Consider the following 16,184-nt stretch of genomic DNA (forward strand, 5'->3'; position numbering starts at 1 on the left):
TATGGACAGCACTTTCAAATACTATTGAGCTGCTATAGATAGGTTTTTTTGAAAGCCTGCCATTTCATCTTTGTCCTCCACTTGTCCAGATTTTTTTTAAGAACACATTTCACACAATGGGAAGATATACATATTTTAGGTAATAGCTCTTCAGCAAACATCTCTGTTGTGGAAAAATACTTTTTTTTTATTCCTATCAAGCAGTGATATCTTTGGCATTGGCATTTGACAGCAAAATACACAAGGTACTTTTTTTCCCACTGGTTCACATAGTCACTGGTTCATTCCTTGAGTTAGTTGCCTTTTTAAGTGTGGATGCATCACAAGTCAGTTCAACAAATAAACAAATTATTCTTCTGAAAATGATCAGGTACAAGAACTGCACTGAAAAGAGTGAAAAAGCAGCAGTGCTCAAATATCACTTTAAAAATGCCAAAAGTCTTGCTCTTTGGAAACAAAATATAAAGAAATGAAACTGCATGTCACACTGCTGCACAGTAAGCTGTGGTGTTCATGGACAGGGGTAGGTTGGCACGCAGTACAGCCAGCAGAGTCACGTGAATAGCTCTACCTACTGTGACCTATGTGACCCACAACCCACCATCAAGACTCTGTGTATGAGTGATGTGTTGCATGAGGGTGTAGGGGAAAGAGAGGGCCGGGACATGCAGAGGCGACCACCAGAAGGTGAGAGCCAGGAAACATCTTGCTCTGCAGGCACCCTCATTTCCCACATGCTGACACAGGGTGATGTAGTGTTCGCAATGACAATGTTCCAGAGCACCACCAAGTCCTGGACAGTGCCAACCTTCCCCACTACAGGCATCCACTACAGGCATCATTGGGCAGCAAAATGTCAACCATGTCACAGTTTTGTGGAGAAGCTGGCTTCAGTGAGTATTCGAGGCTGATGTTCCCCCATCTTCCAAATCCCACTGCAAATAAAAAACACAACTTCTATGGAGGTCTCATTATTGGCATAATGTGATATTTTGAGACCTCTGGGTCTCTCCGTCAGTCCCCTGAGTGAAACTATGTAAAGTGCCTGTGTACAGGCTAGAATTAGTTAACGTTATTCTCGGCCACCGCCTCAGAAATTATGCAATATGTGGTGATGCATTATTTACATGTGTAGATGTGCTCCAATTAAAGTCCGTTTCAAGAATGAGTTTAGGACTATGATAGAAGGGCTGCATGTTAATGAGAAAACCCAATATTCTAGATGCCCCTAAGTTTTACTAGAAAGAGACAGCGTAACCTAACACAAAATGGGCAGATAGAGAACTAACGCAATGTACCATAAGGTCCATGCATTTAAATTGTTGCCAAATTTAACAAAGAGACATCAATTTAGGACATCATTTTGAGAATGGCAAAGACATAAAAGAACTTGCTTTTCATCTGCAAATTACAGTGTTATTCTACAGTATAAATGCTTGTCAGGCCAGGAGAAGTAAAACAAGCCTCGCTGGCCATTTGACTGGCAGCTGGAATAAAGGCGCACACAAAATCTGAGACAGTCCAAGTGACCGTGACAAATGCAGAATCTGTAAAACAAGAAGAGCGGAGGTTTTTACAGTTGGTGTTTGAGTGGGGACGGTGAAAACACATTTGTGTTTCTGCCAGCAGAGACTTGAGTTCTCACACAGCCAGATGGCTGGTACTGGTGCTGTCTTCATTCTCCTATCTGGGGCAGCTAAAATAGATAATTACACACCTTGGTGCCAGTAACTGGCTGCTACACATCAACTGAAGTGGATGAGTGTGACTGCTACCCATCAGTAGCACACTAAATGAGATATCTAGTTTATTACATTTAGCAACAATTAGTAAAGTGTTTTCAAGGTTTGTTAGAAATTGCATCTGTACACTTTCTTGTGTGTACATGTCTATACATAGGAATAGTAGTGGTACAATAGCTATATCAAGCTATATAGTTTATGTCTTCCATATTTCCAACTATATCCATAATCACATACTGTGTATGCTACCATTGTATATAGTGTATTATCTTACTTTTTTTTTTCTTCATTGATTGTACTTATTTGTATTTTTGTATTTCCTTCTGATATCTGTACCTGAGCTGAGGTGACGCAAAAATTTCCCCGTTGTGGGATCAATAAAGTCTTATCTTATCTTATCTTATCTTTCATTGAGCCTTTGCATTGATCTGGCCAGTCTGCAGCTTTTAAAGATGTTTACTCCCGAAGACATATACACAGTTAATGTGTTGATAATGGTGGTGAAGAGCAATGTCTAACATATTAGTGGTAAATCTCCAATAGGTTTTCAGTTGGGTTTGAGATCTGACCCCTTGTGTCTTATGGATGTGGCCATTAATATACTGGAAGAGCTGACTTCCATAAGGAGCCATTCAATAAAACCGATAACTCAGAATAACTTTGCATTGATTTACAGAGACATGGTCCCAAAGCATAACATAGCTACAAAATCACCAGTCTAGGGATAAAGGTTTCAGTTTTTTCCCCTGTCTCCAGTCTGTACATTGTGTACAAATAATCTGAAATAACCTTAAATACTTAAGGAGTAACCTTAAATACTTAAGGATAATTATAGGGTTAAAATCTACAATAACAACCAAGTACACAAACTAACACATTATTTCTCAACATGTAGAGTGGCAATTTAGAAAAAAAACTCCCTATACTACATTCAACAGAAAACTATAAATGCAATGGGTTGGAGCTGACTGAGCTGTAACAGTGTGCAGTGTCAAAGCACTGCAGGTACACTGTTCAAATGGAAACAAAATGTCTATGAGATGAAACTTCAGGACATATATGTTATTTTTCTTCCTACAACAAAAGATTTGAGCTATTTCCCATTTTAAGCATGTTTACTTGTGCTGGAAGAGTGCTGTTGGAAGTTTGTGTATACAGTGTAGGGTGCACTGCTAAATCAGTCTGCAGGTCAGAAAGGTGTCTCTCGAAGCCTCCCTACTGTCAGCCTGGAAGACAATTGAGCCTCATAAATACCCTCCTACAAGTCCACCATCTCTGTTATGAATTTATGGTAAGGTTTCTTTTTAGGCCCAGAGTCCATCGGGCTAAAATGAGCTGTGGGTCAGGAGGTGCTGCGTGTATTTTCCCAGTGGGAAAGGACACAGAACGTAATAAATGGCTTGTTAACCACAGGAGAAACCACATGGAAAGGAACAGCATGAGGAAAAAAGCCTGAGACTTAACAACAAAAATGGTGCAAAGGTCAGGAGGTCTGCAGCTACATTTCTCCTGTGGATAGCTAATAAATGAATAGCTAAGGAGAAATAGGTCAGGGGACATAAAAAACTCACATAGTCCTTTTGCATTCTGGCTAGCCTGGCCAATGCAAAATCATAAGGGAAGAAATGTTTTGATTTTCTAAATAGATAAATAAAATTCTTACTAATCTGCAGAAACCCCATTTTGACCAGCCAGTTTAAAAGCTGTGATTTTTAACCCCAGTTCATTTCCATAATATCGAAGTGTGCCAGTTACCTTGAGAGGAAAAAGACATGTAATTCTTTAGTCCAATAGCAGAACAGGTTAAGATTTAGTTTCCCAGCCTCTCAGTTACAGAGCATTTGATAAATAACCAGTCGACCTGCTGCTCTGTCTCAGTTATTAGTGTGTCTCAGAGGTGAAGTCACCAGAGGAAGACAAAAGGCTGCCAGATAGCTGTCACCAACACATCTGTCTTACCAGGTGTGACTCTTAATGCCATTTTATTTTGAGCCTCAGAGGGAAATAACACAGCTAATTGATAAGGTCTTTGGGTTCAAGCTGTTCTCATATCTTGATGGGCTTTTGCATTTAACCCTTTGGAGAAGGGGCAAGCACTGCAAGCATGCTATTAATTAAAGCCTGTGTCTGTGACTTTAAAGATGATACATTACAGCAAGTGGAGTTACACTTTGATTAATAAGCTTCCAGATACACAAACTGACAATCGTTAATCATCATTATTTTACGGCATCTCAATTGGAGTTTAATATAACACTCCACTAGGAGCTTAGCCATTAGTCACAGTATTTGTAGATAAAATAAAATATGATGTAAAATTTAATTATAGTTGTTTATCGTGCTTTGGGCATGTTCTCGTTTGACAAAACAATTCTATTTTCATGTCCACATGAAGTTTTTTTTTTTGCAGAGCTAAAACCAATAGAGAAAAATACATGTGAAAATGGCTACATGATGAGTTTTTCTCAATGCAATATGTGTTCTTTTTTTTTTTTTTTTTTAATAATAACCTGCTTAGCTGAGTGGTTTATTATTGTGACAACTTGTTCATTAAATTTATTTAGTTAAAAAAAAATCAGCTCTTGATTGATGGTTATCCAGTTGTTCCCATTATAGGTGACAGGTGTTCACATTCAACAATTTTAACTCCCTGCAGGCAAAATTTGTTTTGTTCATGAATGAATAGAGAGACATGCCACAGACCTGCTCCCCTTTTCCAAAAGTTATCGGTGACATTTTTAATTCATGTACCTTCCTTGCTTCTCCCTGAGGACAACTCTTTTTCTCTCTTTTATTGATATTTATGGTGTGATGCTGTCTGGGTGCGGGGACTGTGACAGCTCACTCTCCAAAGCAGCACTTGGATTGTTTGCTGCTGTGCGCAAAGCAATAACGTATTTGTCACCAAATGCCAAATGCAATACACTGCACTGTTCATCTTTTTGCGTTCCATTTTCTGTACAACAAAGTAAAAACATGTCCTACTTTCCCATGGCAGGTAAGAGATTATGTGGGGAAATCTGAAATATTTGGTAAAACTACAAGCCATTGCCCACAGGAACAAGTGGCTTAATGTTTCATTCATGAACGTAAATGAAAACATTAAACTTTTATCGTTACATGAGATTCAGAGAAATCTAGGACAATGCACCTATACCGCAACACAGATATGGAAACAAACTGATGTAACTAAAAAGAGACATTAAAGAATAAGGTTGAGGATAGAATGCTAGCACTTAAGTTTTAGAAAGAAAACGGGACAGTGTATCGCTCTATTTTATGTCTGAAATTCGGTGATTATCTGAACTTCCATGTATTTCGTTATATAGATAACATACTTACTGTGGAGTTTGTGAATTTTTTTAAAAATGCCTTATTTTAGACTGAATGCAGCAAGTCATTTACCAGTCAGTTGTTAAGCTAGTAGCTGTATTGTGTGAATAGGCTTTGACTGCATGCATAATACTGAGTTCTTCTAGAATAAAAGTTACACACTCACATGCATAAACACCAAAGTATACCCCGACACATTTAAATCTGAACAAACCCTGGCCCACCTATAGCTAGCTAGGAGTAGCAGTAGCATTAGAATCAGCAAATCACCATGGAGCTCATCTATTTACCAGACTTCCATGGTAAACTATCTTAGCCATGTAAAATCATGGATGGAAATAAACTTTGTTAACCTGAACAATTAAAAATGTATGTTATTTGGAGAACCCTCTTACATCGGTAAAATGGTGCATTCAGTTTTTTAGCTTCTCATTGTCACTCAGTTGCAAGGAACCTTGGTGCTCCTTAATGTTGCTGTTGTGAGCTGCTACCATATAAATAAAACTGAACTGAGCTGAATTTACTTGATTTTAACTGTGCTTTTAGAACTTGATAAACAGATGATATAGACAAGCTTTTTTTCAGTTAAGTCTTTAAGTTGCTTCAATGTTGGCCTTGATCAATCTTGATCAGTGCCTGTAGGTTGTACAAATTAGAGTAAAGAATCAATGAGATCACATCACACATATACTGGTCTCCCTGCACTGGCTTCCAGTCCATTTCAGGATCCAGTTTATAATTGTATTACTTGGTCTTTATAGACTCAATAATTTGGTGCCACACCTGTACTGTGAAGTAGTTGGACTTGAACGTCAAGGAAGGTGGTAGGGAAGCAGACTATGCAGACATTTCAGATTTCCAGAGGTGAGCAATTTATTTACAGTGAACTCAATTTAATGTGTAACTTAACAAAACTTCCCCCCCAAAGTAACTCAATTAACAAAACTCAACAGTACATGAATCTGATAACACAGCTCACCTCTCCTCTCTTAGCTGAATCTGGCTTTAAATAGGGCCATCAATTTCCCTTCAATTAGCCAGCCAGTACCACTCACTTGAACTGAGGGATCTAAAACTCTACACAGATGATTCAAAAAAGACACAAACCTCACACTTCTAATTAGCACATTTACACAACTAAATGGCTGTATTAACGAAAAGAAAAAGATCCAACAAATCCCTTTAGACCTCGAAACAAACAAATGGAAGCATTTCTATGGAAAAAGAAACCCCTCCACTTGGTTCGACCTGCTGATGTCATGTGTGACATCATCAGAACTTAAAATGAGGAAATGCTAGGCGGGCGTTTCCCCACACCTGACCCACATGAAGACTGAAAAGAAAGAACAAAGTAAGTATGAACAAATGACTTAATCTTTAACATAATAAAATATAAAGAAACATGTAACTGAGTGTTTGCCTTAATTTACAGACCGTTTGATTTGCCGGCATCAGAACGCTTACACAAACAAACCCGGGATAGTGAGTGCAGCAATGTGACCTGACAAATAGCAAATCATAGTCTCAGTCTCTTTGAGACTGAAGAAGTCACTTGGATGAGTGACGAAACGTTTCTCCCACTCAAAACGCTGTGTCCAGATAAACAGAATCAACCTTTTGGGATTTACTTATCTGGATGATTGAGGATGCATCAAGGCAAAATATACTAAAATGTACTAAAATATTTTCAGGCTTGTGCATTTTGGTTCACTTTAGGAAAAGTCATAACATTTCAGGCAAAATGAATTAAATTTAGGTTATTTTTGTAAAATCTGTAAACAGGTCAAATTTGACCTGTTTATTTTTGTAAGGGTTAAACCACTGTTAAAAATGTACTTGTTCTTGCTTGATTTCACATCTAGTTGAATAGGGTATTCTGACTTTTGTCGTGCAAACAGTCTTCTTTATTTCTACTATTGTTTATCAGATGATGATTTATTAAGCTTTATTGCATATTTTAGTGTACTTATTGGAGTTTTAGTGATTGTTAATTATATGTATATTTGACATAACTTGCAAAGCACTTTGGTCATCTGAGGTCATTTCAGACGTTTTATTGAAATAAACTTTCACTTGAGTTTTCCTTCATTTTTCATAGACTACCAATTACGTTGGTAATTAAAACATCAAACAAAACAAAAACACAAAACTATAAAAATAAGGACCATTAAGTAATAAACCACAGTTATTTAAAAAGGTAGATTTTATTGAAACCATTTGCTCTGGCATCTAAGAAAGGATTGTCATCTATCTGATACATATCTAAACGCTCGGAAATTGTGCATTGAATAATGATAAGTCTTTTTATAAATGGCTGTGTTACATGGGGCTATTACTGTTTGGCATAGTGCATTGGTGTCCTACAGTAGTTGGCAGAAACATTGGGAAAGATAGCTTGAAATGGAATCAGAACCATGAAAATAATATCCTTTTAACAACCCAGGCATCTGGATTGGGGAGATCATGGGGTTAAGCCTTGTTTAATATTTCTCCCACAACACTGAAGCCTTGTCAACAGAAATGTCTGTTCCATTCATTTATATCTCTTTAGGGTACAGACCTAATCACTGAATACATTAAATGTGATTGGCTGAATTTGTGCAGATAAATCTAACTTCTCGTAGATCTCATTCCTGACTAAGCCAATTTAATCGGATGGATGAAAATGAGAGCTCAGCCATGCTTTCGTAATAGTTTGCACTGTTATGTCCGATTTGTCACTCAGTGGTAGCAAGAAAGCATCACATGTCGGAGGTGCCTGGGGTTGGTTTGCCATTAAAAAGCTTCATTTTTATCAGCATTACACTGAGGGCAGTGAAACCACTGAATGGAATAAACCTAATTGGTATTTCCAAGGGTTTAATGGTGTGGCACTGTAGCTGTCCAGTCTTGTCTATTTTCAAATGAAAACACATTGTTCATTGTTAATACCGAAACAACCTAGGATTGGTGAATGTCAAAAAAAGCAGGTTTTGTTTTGTACTTGTAAACTTAACCAAGCCAAATGTGGTTAATGTGTGGAAAATGCCTCTTTGCTAATGCTTCAGTGTTATGTGGTAATTAGGGTTGGGAATTGATAAGATTTCGATTTCATGATCAATATCACTAATCAAATCAATTCCTTATCAATTCTCTTGTCAATTCTCATTGGGTTTTCATTGAGTTCTCTTTGGCTCTACTTTGAGAGTCACCATCATCACTAAGCAGCATATTAAAGACTTTACATTCGTTCAAATGAATTACATGCTGTGTGGTCAAATGTGTTTGTTGGAGGTATTTCCCCCTTTTTGTTGTGATCAGTGTTGGGGTCAATACTCAAAAGAGCTAATGTATTACCAATATTGCACAGAACACTTTTCTTAAAATCAGTGTAGAAACAGAGGCTTCAGTCTGACTGCTCACCAAAACTTTTGTTGCTCATTAAAGTTCAGGGTTTTAGCTGCTGGGCTGGGCTCGGTATGCACTCAGCTAACATCACAATGGGTCTTTGGCTAGCTTAGCATTAGCATGCAGATACTTGCAAATACCTGAAGTTGTGTTAGCAGCAAAATCCCATTCTTTCTGTCCCGAATGCAGTTTGCACTTTACCATTGCTGCTTCCTCGTGATGATACAATAAAAATAAAAGTAATGTCAATATCCACGCTGTAGACTAGGCAGCTATGTTCCTCTTTCAGCACAGCTGATTGGCAAGTGGAACCTATAAGCAGAATTGAAAGGCAAGCAGACTAACAATCCAGAAGAATTAAACTATTGGGAACTTGTTTTTCTAGAGAACAGCACAGATTACAGAAACACGTTATACCCAACACTGCTTATATACTTACAACAGTTTTACTCAATGACATGCAAATCAGTTTATAACTTTTATGTAATGTATAATGTGTTTTTGTTTTTATCTTTGGTTGATATCCTATATCTCGCCATTAAAATAAAATTACCATAAAAATTAGACTGTTTATGTCTGTGTGAGCAAACTTGCAAATTCAGCAGGGAATCAAATTATTATTCTCTCCACTCTATAGTTAAGTCCAAAAATATTTGGACAAAGACAACTTTTTTCAAATTTTGGTTCTGTACATTACCACAATGAATTTTAAATGAAACAACTCAGATGCAGTTGAAGTGGAGATGTTCAGCTTTAATTCAGTGGATTAAACAAAAAGATTGCATAAAAATGTGAGGAACTAAACCATTTTTAACACAATCTCGTCATTTCAGGGGCTCAAAGTAATTGGACAAATTAAGTAACTGAAACTAAAATGGTCTTTTCTAATACTTGATTGAAAACCATTTGCTGGAAATGACAACCTGAAGTCTTGAACTCATGGATATCACCAGATGTTGGGTTTCCTCTTTTTTAATGCTCTACCAGGCCTTTACTGCAGCGGCTTTCAGTTGCTTTTTGTTTGTGGGCATTTCTGTCCGAAGTGTAGTCTTTAATAAGTAAAATGCGTGCTCAGCTGGGTCAGGATCAGTGACTGACTTGGCCATTCAGGAATATTACACTTCTTTGCTGTATGTGTTGGGTCATTGTCCGTTTGCATTATGAAACGCGCCCAATCAATTTGACTGCATTTAACTGCACTTGAGCAGATAGTATGTCTCTGAACACCCCAGAATTAATTCGGCTGCTTCTGTCCATCGTCATTTTACATGTTTTTAGCAAAGTCCAATCTAGCTTTTTTTTATTCTGGAGGCTTATGAGTGACTTGTACGTCATTGTAGCAATTTCTCAGGTTTTTCCTGTTTTTTCATCACTTAAGGCTGGCTTGTTTCACCTACATGGAGAACTCCTTTGACTGCATGTTGTCTGTTCACAGCAAAATCTTCTAAATACAAGCACCACACCTTAAATCAATTCCAGGCCTTTTGTCTGCTTAAACCATGATGGCATAATGAAAGAATTGCCACACGTGCTCATGAAAGCATTAAGTCAATTGTCCAATTACTTTAGTCCCTTTAAAGAGAGGGTGGAACATGTTAAGGAGCTGAAACCTTTAAACACTTCATCCAATTTGAATGTGGATACCATCAAATGAAAGCTGAGCGTCTACACATTATGTCTATTTCTATTATATAACTATAACTGGAATATGTTTCAGTAAACAGGTAAAAAAAACTAAATTTGTGTCAGTGTCCAAATTCATATGGACCTAACTGCAGCTCTCCCAAAGTTTTCCAGCAATTTGGGATTGGCTTGCAATTCAGAAATTACTTAAATGGGCTCAAGCATGAGGTCATTTTAAAATCAATGTGAAAACATTCACTCAGTACTTTTAGTAACAAAAAAAAAGAGAAGTGGAAGCTGAAATTTCTGTTACATGGCTGACTGGCATAAAGGGCTGTCAGCTAAATTACACAAGGCAGCAAGCCGGCATTCAAAACAAAATTGCCATTTTGTATTTTTTCTTGAATTTAGTAGCAAAAAATATGGAATGATAAAAAAAAGAACTTCTGCTGTGATTACAATTTGTAAGGATTTCAGTTGACATTAATTTTGTATTTCTTACCACTATACAACAGGTTAAGGAACTAATGAGCTCTACGCATGAAAAAGTAACACATTTGTCTGCTTGAAGCTGTCTGCCCTGAGCTGCTGACCCTGATTTGATGCTTGGGGAGTTGAGTGTATCTTATTCTCAACAGCACTCACCTTGCCAACCTAACAACGACCCCTTACGCTCTCCACAGAGCCACACTAAGCTTTCAGGTTTCATAAACGGCAATAACTGGGCTGCCATGTTGGCAGGCTCCAGTGTTCTCCATCCTTAAAATCACTGGTGGCCTTCTTGGCAGCAGTTAACAGGTCTGCACAAAGAGAACAGACTGTTTCCAGATTTCTCTTGTCAGAGTCTCTCTATTTTCTGTGTGGTGGCTATTCATCATTATTAGCTAGAATTCAATTTGATGTTGCTCTCACTGTTCCCATTATTGACAACATAGCCTATTTCAGACTTTGCAGCAACTAGTTTGGATTATTTACTGCTGGGAGCTGTAGAAAGGTGCCAAATGGATCAAGCAGTGTAAAATACTTCTCAGCTGCACTGATTTTTGTAAAGTGGAACATCCTCAATGATCATAAAGTCTTGAACTGAAATCTAAATTCAGCAATTTAAAAAAAAACCCAGAAAAACAACTTTAATAAGTAAGTGGTTGAACTGTTGTATATGTAATAGACCTTAGTAAGAGTTACCACAGCTCTTACTTGCTCTGTGAGAATCACAGCAGTATGAAAGCAACCTAACACGCAGAAGGAGGAAATAATTGATCTTCTCAAAATCTATCAAATCTGGTGTCAGTGTATATCATCAGACCCTTTTTGAATGATGTGTAATCACAAAGTTTCACAAATCTGCCAGTAATAATATGATAACCATATCTGGTTTAAAATTATCCTATGTGTTCCTGATAGGTTTCCTCAGTTGTGGCTTTCACTGGAGATTATCTTCTTACATCTTTTGATAGCTATGTGGAAATTTCTTTCTGACCACTTACACTTTGCATCTTCTGCAGAAAGGCACAAAAAGTGTCATAAAAGCAAACCCCGCAATTGGATTTTATTGTGACAGAGAATGGAGTGAGTTAGTATCGTTTGTACCCTCTAAAAAAGTCCTGTAACTTCATAATACCATGTGAACCCACTGGTACTCACCATAGTTCAGCTCGTTCTTCCTCAGATTCCTCGGGGTGCTGAAGTGGAACATAAGAAGTCACGGTTCTGGTTGCATTCATGATGCACCTTCCTTGAAGGTTGCCACTGCAGACTGTTCTGAAAACTCCTGTCTGGTTTCTGGTCCATAACTGGAAAAAATGTATGACAAGGTATCCACACCATGAAAGTTGGAGATAGTAGGCAAACATAATGAATCATAATTATGGATCATTTGAGGAGTACTCTAAGGGTAGCTGTCATGCTAACAGTGTTCCACAAGGACATGGCCTTGAAGGCAAAACAAACCGAAAATCTTATTGTTTTTACCCCTCAACAATAAAAGGCTGATGGGGTATTCTTGTCACCCTGTCAGATGGGTGGCATGTACACCCAAGTTTGCAAATGCGATAACTCAATAACCAGGTGAAGCAGGATTTTCAACTTCATCCCATAGCTGCAACTACTAAAAATCTCATATAAATTTGTGAGCTCGACCTCAAGGTCAAGGTTAATATGTAAAGTTTATTGAAAATCTTGTGACTGCAAAACCCAAGATGTAAATCACCTAGGATTTTGATATTGATACCATAGGTGCATCAAGAATTTCAGACTAGTTTGAATTGCAGTCACCTCGACCTCAAGGTCAAGGTCACATATTACTAACTCGAGAAAGGAGCAATGTAGGATTTTCAAATTCATCCCACAGGTACAGATACTGAGAAGCTTTCACGAGTTTTCTGAAAAAAACCTAAGACTTTCCAATTTATACCACAGGCCAATGCCAGTATTTTTTTATGTCTATGGTTAAAGTCATGGAACTTTTTGATTGCACTTTGATAGGAAATAATATCTGGAAATTATTAAGATGTCTGGAAACCAGTAGGTGTTGAGGGCAATCGCCATCTCTGTTCTTTTAGATTACACAGGAGCAGCCTGCTCTGTGCAGTCAACTGAAACAAAACTGGGCATAAACTAAAGTGACAGAACTGCTATTGACTTTCATGGGAACAGAATTAACTTAAGTCTGTGCAATTTATTCCCCCCATGTAAGCTTTACTCCAGGCCTCGAGTGATCCCTCAAAGTCAGTTACAAAGTTTGGTAAGTAGCATAGCTAATGTCATTTGGAAATCAGTGCCAAACTGCTGAATTCAAGACTAATGTCAGCTAGTTAAACAGGTCTATGGACGATCAAATTCATCTAAATAATTAAAAAATAAACCAAGACCTGCAATTTTGAGCCTTTTTTGTGTCTTTAAGCTAACTGTTGTTGATGTTTCTCAACATTTTGCATTATGTGTTTGTATTGTTTAGTTATATGGTTGATAGGCAATATTTTTAGATTATAGTAACAAATAATAAAGGTTATATTTAAAAAAATATTAAGGTAAAATTAAAAATGTGGATTATCTATTATACATACATAATTCATTGAGCAACATATGACATTGCTTACCTGTGTCATCCTGTATTTGTTTTCCAAACATGCCATGCATAGAACAATTAATTTCACTGCTTGTATTAATAAGCATCCTATATTAATACAACAGGGGGTTACATTAATAGTCACAGCATTGTAGCGTGGCTAACGGGGTCTGATCGCAATGTGTAAAACCAACACAAAATTTATCACACAATGATGCACATACACAATGATGATTATACACATGTAGCTGTGTGTGTGAACAGACCTTGCTGTGTTAAAAGATGGTGATTTTGCACTGGTTTGATGAAGCATGTTTAAGCCTCTATTCCCACAGGGCACTTTAATTAACGTATTAAATATTACAAGATGGTGCAATATTAATGTCTCAGACATAGCGCCGTCCCATTTTCTTTTCCCAGTGTATACAAAAACACTACATAACATGCATGTATGTTTGCTTACATGTTTGCATTTATGCGCATAAAATATGCTTTCATGCGTTTGTGTATGTGGAGTGCATTTGAGGATTAATTTCATAGTTCGTACTAATGAAGTGTTGGAAGCATGTCTCTTTCAGTTGCAGCCAACTGCCAAAAGCACTGCAGAAAAGACGAATGATTTTTGTTTGTTTTGGGGTTTTTTTTTTTCATTTTGTTTTGGCACTTAAAATTTGGCATCCTGACTTGGGATTGAAAAATAGATGCTTCTGGAACTGATTCTGTGGAATAACAATCCAGTCTACTATCCAAGACCTTCAAACGGCACTGATGACACATTTTTCTGATTGAGTTGTCATGAGTTGACTGGCTTTATTGCTCTTGTAACAGCAGCAAAGATGCACAAGCTGTTGACAGCAGAAGCAGCCAAATATGAGTCAATATATCTAAATATATATCAGGTCAACAGAGACAAAAATAGATTCTGGTTTGGAATGTAACTGGAAAAAGATGACAGCATACTTTCACAGGGGCTCTTTTTCAGTTTTCCCAATACACTGATGTACTTATTTATTACAGTTTACATTTTCATTTATTACATTTTCATTTTCTTACATTTTCTAAACTTCCTAAATTCTAGAGAGACTTTAAAGTGAAAATAAAATCCTGATGGCCCTTATTTTTCACAAAGTGTTATGAAATTCTTTATTCACCCTTAGGCTTGTACTGTTTACAAACAGCTTTCCACTTGTGCCTCACAGAACTACACATGAACTTGTGCTCAATTTGAAAGTGTTGATACGTGAAATGAAATCAGATAAATTTATTTAACTACTGTAATTAATCCATGTAATTTATTTAAAAAGGAAATAGTGTACTATTAATTCCATTAAATCTAGCAGTGCTATTTTGCATTATTTTATTTACATTTACCATGCAAAAAAAAAAAAATCTGATACCATGCCACCCACTGATGGATGCAACAGGAAAAGTACCTGTTCGATCAGTCAAAGCTATGCCCCCAGCTTCTCTGTAAGGCAGTAACCTTTAATGTTTAAATGTATCCGGTTTCAGAAAGTGCAATTTGAATTAGCTTGAATTAAAATGTTAGTTTTACCACTCACTGCACTAAATCACTAGATTAGTTTTCTGCAGCATTAATCTCTAGTCTTGTTTGCAAAAGTGTTGTATTTTACTGTTTTATCTTCTTTATACATTTTTAATCACCATTTTATCATCGTCATCTGTTAATGTAAATGACTGGAATGCGGCACTAATTTTGTGGAGCGTACCCCGAAGCCAACTTCACAGAAAAAGTTGAAAAACACTGTTTTTCGACTGGGACTACAGGATTTGTTGAGCTAGCTAAGCAAAGAAAGCTTAGCTGTATTGAACTTCCTTTATAGAATACAACTCTGAAGGTGAGGGGGAACCACACCACAACCTCAACGAAATGCTTTTATATCACTTTCATTTTGGATTTTTTTTTTTTATCTTAAGCTCTAAACTGGAGCTAAGCTGCAGTTTAATTTTCACAGTAAGCTACAGAAGAATGGAAAGAAAGTCAATCAGGAACTGCACCAGAGAAAAAGTTATGTGTCAAGTGCTGCGGGACACAATTTTTAAAAATCCATGTAGAAATATGGCGAGTGGAGCTCTGAGCTCATCTTACCTCAAGTGATGCTCAGTGCTCATCATGCTTGACTGTCATTTGTTGACTGTCAGAATGAGCAGGAACTCATGATAGCAGTTTTTGAACAGCACTCAAAATGCACAACCATGCAGTAAGTTTAAAAATTGCATCATTATGTTTTTATGCCTCACAAATGATCAACTCATGCAAGAGCTCACTAAGTGATAAAAAATCAAACTCACCTATGCAACCGAGAGGTCAGTACTGGGTTGCTAAATGCTAATATGCTCATGAATGCTGCAGCTATGACTTCCACCCACAATGATGTGTGCTTGACCTTTTGCTTTTTCTGACAATCCATGCTGTGACTGCAAAAGGCCTATTGAGTTCAGTGTTTGAAAGGGGATGCACGGTGCAAGTTGAATGGTTATATTCACATTCAGTGTATGAAAAATGAATGTGAATGCTTAAAAACTGCTTTCTTTGTAATTGACAGCAGGGGGTAACTCTTGTGGTTGCAAAAAAGATCGCACAGTAGTTTATTAGAAGCAATCCTATTTCTCACTTGTTCAGTGCCAGATTGTCAGCATTTTAGTTTTTTTGTGGATCATCAAATAAATGTTTATATTAAGATAAAATGACCAAAACAAATATGTGGTTTTCAAATTCATCAATTAAAAGGAAAATGCTACCCAAACTTATCTGGCCCTATATAAAAAAAAAATCACTTTCCTTCCTTGTTAAGCAATGAATTAACTGCGATTTACCACATTTGTTGAAAAGCTGAGTTCAAGCTCATTAACCACACACATATCTGATCACTGTTAAACCTACTAAATCAAGAAATCGCTTAAATGAAACCTGTCTCACTAAGTGAAGTATTCTAAAGGTTAACACACAACGCCATGATCTAAAGAAACTGAGGAATAGCTGAGTCATTGACATCTATCAGTCTGGAATG

Source organism: Neolamprologus brichardi, chromosome 10 (assembly GCF_056152115.1).
Source record: "Neolamprologus brichardi isolate AB-2024 chromosome 10, ASM5615211v1, whole genome shotgun sequence".
Lineage (NCBI taxonomy): Eukaryota > Metazoa > Chordata > Actinopteri > Cichliformes > Cichlidae > Neolamprologus > Neolamprologus brichardi.